This window comes from Aedes albopictus, chromosome 3, assembly GCF_035046485.1.
Source record: "Aedes albopictus strain Foshan chromosome 3, AalbF5, whole genome shotgun sequence".
NCBI lineage: Eukaryota > Metazoa > Arthropoda > Insecta > Diptera > Culicidae > Aedes > Aedes albopictus.
The window spans coordinates 347735982-347747689 of NC_085138.1; positions in this window are offsets into that span (position 1 = coordinate 347735982).

The following is an 11708-nucleotide window of genomic DNA, read 5'->3' on the forward strand; positions in this document are numbered from 1 at the left end:
CTGGTCTCTTCTGGTCTCTTCTGGTCTCTTCTGGTCTCTTCTGGTCTCTTCTAGTCTCTTCTGGTCTCTTCTGGTTACTTCTGTTCTTTTCTGGTCTCTTCTGGTAACTTCTGGTCTTTTCTGGTCTCTTCTTGTCTTCTTGTCTGCTTGTTTTATTTTTCTGTCTGCTCTGGCTGATCTGTCTGTTCTGTCTGTTCTGTCTGTTCTGTCTGTTCTGTCTGCTCAGTCTACTCTGTCTGCTCTGTCTGTTCTAATATTCTGATTCAATTTGAAACAAAATTTGATTTTGTCTGACGCATTTCCACCATTTGTCATTAAGGTGACTTGGTGCATCACAGAATTTTCATAGGAATCATTGACTTTTTAATTTTCAATGATTGTTTGCCTCGCGTTTTTGAAGTGATAAAAAACGGGCAATTCTGCAGTCACGCAGTAGAAAAAGTATCATCACACTCACTACGAGTGAGCATATGGGATGATACATTTTCATCCAAATTTGCGCTTTGATAACTGAGTTTTATCACTTTGAAATTTCGAGCGAGATTTCAATGATGCTGATGACGCACTACGCGTCGTTAAACAAGCGTAACAAATCTGACAAACTTATCAAGAGAACAAATCTGGCAATAAATTACCCAATTATATCCAGAGCGAACAATTACCGTGGAATTTGCTGCCAGCCACAATTCCGTTACCCTCGGTCTCCACACAGATAACCGCCAGACAAAAGAGATGCTAATTTCGCAGTCATTCATCACCCTCAGGGCCCCCGGACTGTTGGCTGCTAGCTGGCTTGTTAGCTCTGTTATTGTTTTCATACCGGAGGGATCCGAAGTCAGAAAATCAGGTGAAAAATCACGAGAACGTGAAAATCTCGACATGTAGTACGTCCCAGCACAACACCACCGACCGGCATGGGTTGTTGAAACAAAGGGAACCACTCACTCGTCCCCTCGCCTCACAAACTTTCACTCAAATAAAACTCGAAAACTGTGCCACTTTCCGAATGAAAGGAACAGAACAGACAGACAGACCCATCATCCGACAGGCGAAAAGGGCAAACGACGATGACGACGACGACGACGGGATAAGTTTTCCTGACGGGTGTTGTGGCATTGTTCACTGCCGCCACTACTGGGAGGGATGGGATTTGTCACACTTCTGTCACTTTTCTCCAACTCCACTTACTGACTGATGTTCGCTCGGTCGGGTGGCTGCTGCTGGGTTGACTGCCGTCTCTTGTCGTGATGGGACGGGAGAGTGCTGCTGGGAAGCTGACTTCTCGATGATGGCACGCACAATGTCACCAGAACAAGCAATCATTTGTCGTAGTCGTGGTATATTAAGAAGTTAATTTTTGAAACGGAATGAAGTGTTTCGTAAACAGGAGGAGTTAATGAGAATTCGCTGCGTGGGAGCTACCTGTTGTTTAATTGAACGTGGTGAGGCTGTGGGATAAAATTTTTAGGATTTTATTAAATTTTAAAACAAGAACCATTCAATAATGAAGCAAAAACTTTAATAGAGTAAGGATCATCTCTTCTGAAATTCTTCCACTAGTTCCTTCAATAAATCCTCAGGTCGTTTCTTAAGAGATTTCGACAACAGTTCCTTTTGTGATTCTCCCAGAAGCACTTTCTGGGTTTCCTGCTAGAGTTCTCCCAGAATTCCTTCCGGGATTCTTCTGAGAATTGATACCAAAAATTGTCTAAAGCAGTTCCTCAAGAATTTATAAGAATTTTCCGAAAATTCTTCCATAATAACCCCGAGAATTTCTTCAGAATCTTCCCAGAACTTCTGCCAGAAGTACCCCGGAAAATACTTCAGGAGTTCTACGAGAGTTCCTAGAGGAGTTCATAGGAAATTCCTACAGGAGCCCCCCCAGGAATCCTAAACAACACACATGGTTACAAAACAGTGACGGAAGCGCATGTAAGGGTTACGCAGTAAGTCACAGTGACTTCTGTGCAACCCTTACATGCGCTGCCGACACTGCTTTGTAACCATGTGTGTTGCTTGGGATACCTCCATGGCTACCAGGAATACTTCCTAGAATTAAACGGGATTTTTCTAGAAATTTCCCAAGAATTTCTCCAGCATTTTTGGCCAAACCCCTCCAGGTTTTTCCAGGGAATTCCTCTACGGCTATTCCTTTACAAATTATCCGAAAATTCTCTTTAGGATTTCCACAAAATGTGTTTTAGGAGCTCGAAATTTCCCCAAGAAGTCCTCTAGTAATCATGCCCGGAAACTCATCCAGCAGTTCCCTAAAATATTTGCACTAGTTTCTCACAAAAAAAACCTTCAGAGTTCCCCCCGGGAATTCCTCTAGGAGTTTCTTGAGAACTCCACCAGAAACTCCTTCAGAAGTTCCCCGGCAATTTCTCCAGGACTTTCCCGGAAACTCTTCCAAGAATTCTCCGGGAATACCTTTTGGTGTTCCCTAGAACTTTTTTCCAGGAGTTTCCCTGGAATTTCTCCACGAGTTCCCCGGGCATTTCTCCAGGAGATCTCCGAAAATTACTTCTTGAGTTCCCCAGGAATTCCTCTTTAAATTCTCGGAGAATACCTCTAGGAATTCCCCAGGAATTTCTGAAAAAGTTTCTCGGAAATTCCTCCTAAAATTCCCAAGGAATTCCTCCATGATTCCTTCTAGAGCTCCCCGGCGATTCCTCTAGTTCCTTCTAGTTCCCAGGGAATTCCCCAGGAGTTCTTCGAGAATTCCTCCAGGAAGTCACCGAGAGATTCACCAGGAGTTCCTCGAGAATTCTTCCGGGAGTTCTTCGGGAAGTCCCACAGGAGTTCCTCGGGAATTTCTCCATGAACCCCTAAGAAATTCCTCCTGGAGTTCTTCCACAAGTTTCTAGGGAATTTCTCGGTAAATTCTCAGGAATTCTTCAGGGAGTTTCTCGGAGATTCCTTACAAGTTCTTTCAACAGTTTTCCTGGAAGGACTTTTGAGGAACTCCTGGAGATATTCCCGAGGAGCTTCTGAATGAATTCATGCAGAACTTCTGTAAAATTTCCCTAGCAATTCGTGAAGAACTTCTCAAGCATTTTCTAGAAGAAATCCAGAGGAACTCCTGAAGGAACGCCCGAGGAACTCCTGGAGGTATTCGAGGATCTCCTTGAGAAATTTCCAGAGAACTTCTTCAGGAAATCTTGAACAGAAATTCCGGAGGAAATTGTGAAATAATTTCCTAGGAACGTCTGGAAAAGTTGCCAGGGATCTCCTGGAAACATTGCCGAGGAACTCCAGGAGAGATACTCGAGGAAGTCCTGGAGATCTTTCTGAGGAAATTTAGAAGAATTCTTAAAGGTATTCCCGTGAATCTCCTGGAGGATTCCCCAAGGAGCTCCTGGGCAAATTTCCCAGGAACTCCTGAAGGAATTCTCGTGTAACTTCTTGGGGTATTACCGATGAACTCCTGGACAAATTTCTGAGAAACACCTTGAAGAATTCACATGGAACTCTTGGAGAAACTCCTTGATAAATCCTCGGGAAACTCCTACTCCTAAGTAAAAAATACTACCGGTATCCCATAGGAAAATTGCCGAGCAACTTCTAAAAGAATTCGAAGAATTATCGAGGAACTTCCGGAAAAACTCTCGAAGAACTTCTGCAGAAATTCACGGGAAACTCCCGGAGAAATTTCTTGGGAATTCGTTGAGAAATTTTCGAGGAAGTTCTGGAGGAATTCCCAAGCAACTTCTGGGAAAAAAAATCCAAGAAACTCCTGTAAAAAATCCCGAAGACCTTCCGAAGTCCTTCGGGGAATTCTTGAGGAATTTGAATGGAGCTTCTTGAGGAGTTTCCGAGCAACTCCTGGAAGAGCTTCTGAAAAAAACACCTGGAAGAATTCCATGGAAGAAGTTCTGGATAAACTCCCAAAGTAATTCTTACCGGGCAACTCCTGCAAGGATTTCCTGGGAAATTCAGGACGGTTTCCCAGAGAACTCCTGGAGCAAATACCGTAGAACTCCTGAAGAAATTACCGAGGAACTTCTGGAGGAAATCCTGAGGAACTCCTTGAGGAATACCCGTGAGCTCTTTGGGGAATTCTAGGTATTCCTGCAGGAATTCTCGATCAATTCTCGGAAATATTCCCAAGAAACTCTTGCTCCTGGAGGAATTCCCGAGGAACTGCTGAAGAAATTCCCGAGGCACTCCTGGAGAAATTTCCGAGGAATTCCTGGAGAAATTTCCGAGAAACTCTTTGAGGATTTCCCAAGGAACTTCTGAAGAATTCCCCGATGAACTTGTGGAAGAATTTCCAAGGAACTCCTAGAGATATTCCCGGGGAAAGTATGCATGAATTCCTTAGCAACTCCTGGTGGAGTTTTCCTAGAGCTCCTGAAGCATAAAGAAGCTTTTGAAGTAACATTTAAAAGATTCTACCAATGAAAACTTTCTTACATATTCTTAATACTGCGAAAGATTTCCCAGTCTCTAGAAAATAGAGGAACCTCTGGAGGAATCTTTATCGGGCATTTCTCAAATACATTAGTTCATAGGTTCCCAAACTTTTAGGCGCACAACACCCTTTTGCCAGCAGACGTACTTTTCGCGACCCACCATAGAAATCCCCTCATTTGTTGTCTGTTTCAGTAAAACATTCGATTGTCCCTTGCTATCCCCTGGATGAAGGCCAGCGACCCCCCTGGGGGGTCACGACCCATAGTTTGGGAAATCATGCATTAGTTCATTCTTGAAATTCTTTAAATTTGTTCACGATAAGTAACCCCACATCGTGCCAAAATCACCCACCGCCTCACGGAAACCTTATATTTGTTCATATAACCCTGATCTACATTTCCGATCATTTGGTTTCAGCTTCTCTCAGCACCCTTATATTTTTCTGCCACCACTAGGTTTTCCTGAAACTTTCCAGAATTATCTATTTCTGTCCCCTATTGGTGTTACAGATTTGCCTCGGCATCAAAAAACAAATCACAAAACATTCTCAGTGAACTGAAGTTTCCAAGTAGCAATTTCATTGCTGATTGGTTTTGTTTGATTTTTTTAGGGTTTAATTACAGCAATAATTGAAACTCACAATTTTATGACTACTTTTATGAAAACCATTGATGAAATGTTTTATAGTATACCTGAAGATATCTATAAAGCCAGATTTTAAGAGTAAACAAAACTCTCCGATACGTCATCCTTCTGGCATTTACTATTACCATAATAAAACTGTTCAAACTCTCAACAGATGGCGATTCTTTTGATTTGTAACGACATCCGTTGCAAAAGTTTTACGTGAACTTTTTTGTCCTATCTTTTTACACAGTACTTACCAAGTGGAAACTAGCCTTAGAAAATGTAGGACTTATACATAATTTTGTAACACGTTGACCCTTCGTTCCAATTCTATCTAGATTAGGCGTTTCAGGAGGTTTCAGAAGTATTTTAGGAAGCTTCAGACGCTTTCAGGTGTGTTTCATATGGATTTCATTTCCCGAGCAGAAGAAAATAGCAACAGCATAATAAAATGTGTTATTTTGGAAAAATAACTGAGTAGCGGAAAGAGTTATTTTCATGTTATTTACATAACATATCCTGTTATAAACTTGCCTGTCATAAGCGGCAAAATAACAAAAATCATAACAAAAAAATGTTCCTGGAAGACCTGTTTAATAACATGTTTTAGTAGTTTCAATAACAACTTAATAACAGCGAATTTTTAAAATATTTCAATTACAAATTTTGATATGAATACGTTATTGATAACAATCTGAAAACAAAATTTGCTTTTTTTCTGTTGCGGATAGGAACTCCTCCAAAGTCCCATATGCATTCAATGGGATCCGCAACAATAGGATTTATTGTTAAATGTTTCATTCATAATTGGAACGCTATTGTTGTCGCAAGCGATTTATTCTCGAAAACAGAGAGAAACAATAGTTTTCGTTTATTTTCCAAACAACTTACGATGGAAAACTACCGTCGTCTTGAAACCCTTTATTAGGTGGTTCATTGTTTATAAGATTAATTTACATTATTACCTCATTGAATGACACATTTATCCAAGTGAATCTAAGTGGGATTGATGCAGTGAAGAAATCTCAATCAATGGAAGAGACGAACCAGCCAAGGGCTGAAAGTCTCTCTAATAAAGACAAATCAATCAATCAAATCAATCAATGGAGTTGACTTATTTTTTTACATTTTTATCGAAAATGTGTTGTTCGTCGTTGAATTCCACCAGTTGATCTAAAATGTTTCATAAAATGGCTAACACTATATTACACTCTCTATTTTCGTATTCATACCTAACTGAAACTGGGACAAAAAAACAGGTAAACTTTTCAAAGTGCTTTTAAAACAAAAGGCTGATAATATTTACTAGGTTTAATCACCGCATGACTTTATCATAATTAATTTTAATGGCCGTTCAACTCGAGAACGCATGGCAAGAAGATCGTCGTTGTGATTGTGTTGCTCAAACAATGGCCCTCTGTTAATTTCAATTTCTGTTCAATTTCTCTTATCGCTCGCTTGCGTATCTATCCACCGTATTCTTTCATTACTTTCCTTACTCCCTCTTACTTCGAGTAGTATTCGTATCACCGAAAAAAGCCAATTAAAATTAATTATGAAAAGGCTGATAAGTTGGCACTGTCACAGTTAAAACGTAATGTCAGTAAGAAGAGGAACTGATGACAAAATAATATTTTCTCTTACGGAATGCTGTGAACAACGAAAATCTCGAATGGTGTAGTTTTGATTGCAAAGCTAGTTATGTTGTAATATTAATGATCAAATATGTGTACAGTCTTAATGACACAATGATAACTGAACTTGTGCTACAACAAAACATGTCATTGAAATGTAATTTGAAGAAAATATACCAAGAGCACGATCATAACAAAATAAGATTGCCCAACAGAACATGTTATGGAACGGTGATGACTTAATAAGTTAATAATAACAAACCGAGATATAAAAACAGGTTTTGTGATTCCGTTGTTATTATTTTGATATTTTCCTCTGCTCGGGTTGTGCTGCAGAGGTGTTTCAAGGCGTTTCAGGAGGTTTCCGAGAGGTTTGTGAGGCTTCAGAAACTCTCAGGGCATTTCATGGCCTTTCAGGAGGTTTCAGGATGTTTAAGGGTGCCTTCAGAGGGTCGCAGATGAATTTTAAGGAGGTTTAATAGGGGGTTTAGAGGCGTTTCAAAGCGTTTCAAGGCGTTTCATGGTGTTTTGATGCGTTTCAGGGCGTTTCAGGAGGTTTAAGGGGAGCTTAAGGTGGCTTCAGAGGCTCGTAGGTGAATTTCACGGAGGTGTCATGGGGGTTTCTGAGGCGTTTCAAAGCGTTTCAATGCATCTCAGGGCATTTCAGAAGGTTTCCGATGAATTTAAGGAGGTTTAAGAGGCTCGCAGGTGAATTTCACGGAAGTTTCATGTAGGTTTCAATGCGTTTCAATGCGTTTCAGGAGGTTTCACAGGGCTTTGCCCAACTAACAATCGCAAGCCGCAAACAAGCATGCATGCTGAATTGTTGGTTTATAATAGTTGTGATAGCTGAACTAAAATTATGTTGTACACTTTACTGTACAAATGCTTTTTCAATTGAAACAGTAGCCAGTGTTCAACTTTTCGCATTGGTATTAACAATGATAATTTCAAACATTTTTCAAGCATTTAATAAGATTTTTATTTGACTTGCAGTAATTCCTTTACAAAATAGTTTAACAAGACCTATTTCTGCTTTTTGTTAAGCTCATGCAAAAATTAGCACATGTATCTGGATAATTTGTTTTCACAAGTCAAATAAGCGCTTTTGTTTCATCATACTTCGACTCAGAGTATAGGATGAAAAACACGTGTTTTTTTACTGAACAGCAGCTGAGTTAATATGTTGTTTAATTGTTACCCATAATGTTCTGTGTTAATTCACCACTGCTGAATAGGAGTGAAAGTGTGATCGTTATTAAATCACGGGAAGTTTATGTTTTGATTAGAGCGCTTCAATTCATCATCTCTAGGATGGCGCAGATAGGAAGGCATGCGGCTTGTAAATTGACGGGTCTCGAGTTCAAATCTTGATTTAGTTAAATTAATGTGTAGTTATTATTTCACAATAGTAGTTCCCAGCGTAAACATAAACTCTCGTATAAATTGAAAAACTTTGCATTTTATTTATTGTTAATCATTTTTGCTCAAGCTGAATAACAGCTTTACTCTACAGTTGTAAAACGATTTTACAACAAACAGTTCAGTTGGTACACAACACTATGCTTTATAGTTTCTCCAAATTTGTGAGAACAAAACCCGAACAAAGGTTGTGCCTGAAAATTATCCAAATGTTATTCAGAATCATGCTGAATTAATTCGTCGTAAAGATGCTTGTAAAATGGGTGATTGTTAGTTGTGTAGGGGGCTTCAGAGGCTCTCAGGTGAATTTCACGGAGGTTGTATAGGGGTTTAATAGTCGTTTCAAAGCGTTTCATGGCGTTTCAAAGCGTTTCCAGGCGTTTCAATGCGTTTCAGGAGGTCTCACATGGGTCTTAGGAGGGCTTCAGAGGCTCGCAGGTGAATTTCACGCAGGTTTCATATGGGTTTCAGAAGCATTTTAAGGCGTTTCAAGGCGTTTCAAGGCGTTTCAGGAGGTTTCACATGAATTTTGGAGGGGCTTCAGAGGCTCTCATGTGCCTTTTACGCAGGTTCTAAAGGTGTTTTAGAGGCGTTTCAGGGCGTTTTTTAAAGCGTTTTGGGGCGTTTTCATGTATTCCGAAGCGTTTCAGAAAATTTAGAGGGCCTTAGGGGGGTTTCAGAGGCTCGCAGGTGAATTTCACGGAGGTTTCATGGGGGTTTCAGAGGCGATTCAATGCGTTCCAGAGCATTTCGGGGTACTTCAGGAAGTTTCGCAGGTGCTTTAGGGGGCTTCAGAGGCTCTCTGATAAATTTTACAGAGATCCGATGACTCAAGAGAGTTTTTGGAGACTCTTAAAGATTCTTCGAACTCAAAACTTGATAGACCATAGTTACCTGAGGTTGTGTGAGTATGATACTTAGTCGTAAATCTTTTAAAGACAACCAAATACGTTAGTAGATCCGATGATACTCAAGCGAGTTCTTTTTTCGTAAACCAGCCTAATTTGTAATCTTGAGTACTCCAACTGCTTTGAATACAATCAAATTCCATTTAGGTAACGTTATCTAAATGGAGGGATCTAAATAGATTTTCCTAAATGAATCCTTCCTAAATGGAGGTTTCAGTGTAAACTGATAGCATTGTTTAAGGCGACGATGAATCGAGTGATGTGCGTAGTTCAAAAAGCGGAAGCGTACATCCAACTAAAGAATGGAGCCAGGCGATTCGGATTAGTCATTAATGTGTGGAAGTCAATGTACATGATGGAAAAGGGATCTTGGAAGAAATTAATGCACCCTCCACCCTGAATTTCTATCGACGGTGATGAAATCGAGGCAGTTGAAGAATTCGTGTACTTGGTGACCACCGACAACGACACTAGCAGAGACTTTCAGAGACGCATTGTAGCAGGAAATCGAGTTTACTTTGGACTTCGCAGAACTCTACGATCGAACAAAGTTCGCCACCACACGAAGTTAACTATCTACAACACGTTGATTAGACCGGTAGTCCTCCATGGGTACGAAACATGGACTCTACGTGCAGAGGACTAACGCGCCCTTGGAGTTTTCTACGGCGGAGTACAGATGGAAAACGGGACTTGGAGAAGGCGAATGAACCACTAACTGCATCAGCTGCTAAGAGAACTAGCCATGGTTCACACCGCGAAAATCGGGAGGCTACGGTGGGTGGGACACGTCTTCAGGTTATCGGATAGCAACCCGACTAAAATGGTTCTCAAGAGTCATCCGATCGGTACGAGATGACGTGGTGCGTAGTCCCACCTAGCTGGCCGATAAACTGGAGAACGATTTACGCTGAGTGTGGAACTGGTAATACACAGCCATGGACCAAGTAGAATGGAGATGGCTACTACCCAAGTAACAATGGTAGCTGAAGAGTGAGAGCCAAAGCAGTACAATGGTTGGTTGATGGTGTCAATAGCTGAACAAGCCGGAAACTGAATATCTAGTTGAAAATCAGCTTATTGAGTTTTCAAAGTATCTTCCCAAGCAGCACACATGTCACAAAGAAGTGTCGACAGCGCAGGTTTTTGATTGGACACGAGTCATTCTCAAGTTATTTTTCCTTTTGGTTAGAATAGCTTTATCCGGGAATAAGTAACCGGTCTTTGATGAAAGTCGCGACATTTTTGTCTGGCCACATCGAGACGTTTCCGTTAACCCAACGTTGAGGCACGATAGAGATGAGGGTTTTTCCGCGTTCTACCGTTTCGACAACGGCGAAACAATCAGCGTTCTCCGAAAATAGATAACAGATACTGGTTATCGACACCGTGCATTATTTTGTATGAATATTTACCTGAATTTCTGTTCATTTTCTCTGATTTCAGCGGTGTTTTACGATAATCGAACCGAGGAGCACTGAACTGTAAACTAAACAATGATGTTTTGACAGCTAATCCGTGCATTCGTAACAAAGCACTTCCACCGCTTATTCAACCTCAATACAGCCTTTGTTCAAAATTGTTCAACCTTTATTCAGACCCGACGGTATCTAGCTTGTCCTTTCACAAATCACTAAGCTCGTACCATTTCAGGTGGAGCAGATGCTAAGATAAGTGACTATAATTCAATGCACCGAAGTTCGATTCTCAATTATAATCATCATTTATATATTACAATTTCAGCACCTACGAACTACTATTCTACATCTGGAAATTCTTTTATTTGGTAGTGCTAAGTGATGATGAATTGCTGAACTAAAAATGATTAAGCGACTCACCTGATCCTTGTCTGTTCTATAAATAGAATCATAAATCATTCCCATTTGCTGAATAATTCCTGGATAAAAGCTGAGAAGCGTTCTTCGCATGGATATAAGCGCTTCTTCAACCTTAATCCAGCTTCATGAAGAGCTCATATAAGCTTATGGCTGGATAAAATCACCAAAATTGGGTGTTTAAGAGCTGAGCAAATGTTTACAGTTCTTTTGCACAGCTTTTGTTCAAATTAAGGCTGATTAGCATAAGTTAGAGAAGCGCCTAATCAACATCTAAATTATTACCTGGGTATGTACAGCAGATGACACTCAGGCCTTAATTTGACCGGAAGGAAAGGTTCTCATATCCATGATGTCGGAAAAATAACGCCCGTAAACCAGCATGTGTTCTTTCTGGGAGCAAGTATCATGACTTGACTTTTATGTTTGTGTACTTAGTGCTAACGTAAGAACAAACACGACAATCACGAAACGCGACGCGAGATAAGACACGACACTTATGGTTCTTACAATCGTTTAAACGATCGTTCAAACGATTGTCAGAACCATAAGTGTCGTGTCTTATCTCGCGTCGCGTTTCGTGATTATCATGACTTGAGTGTTGTCAGGCATGCTACTAGATATTCTCTCAAACGAAGTATATGTCTTGTAGCAGTATATGTCACAGACCTTGAGGTAAAACATGAGTATGAACTACGTATTATTTTTGCTAATCAAAATGCATTCAGAAATCTCAGCTAAATAGGTTCCCCAGAAGATGATTTTTTTCGAAAAAAAAAAAGAAACACGGAAAGCATTTCTCTCGCATAAAGCATTAATGAAGTTCATCATTTGAAAACAATAATCTTCCTGCTAAATTAAACGAT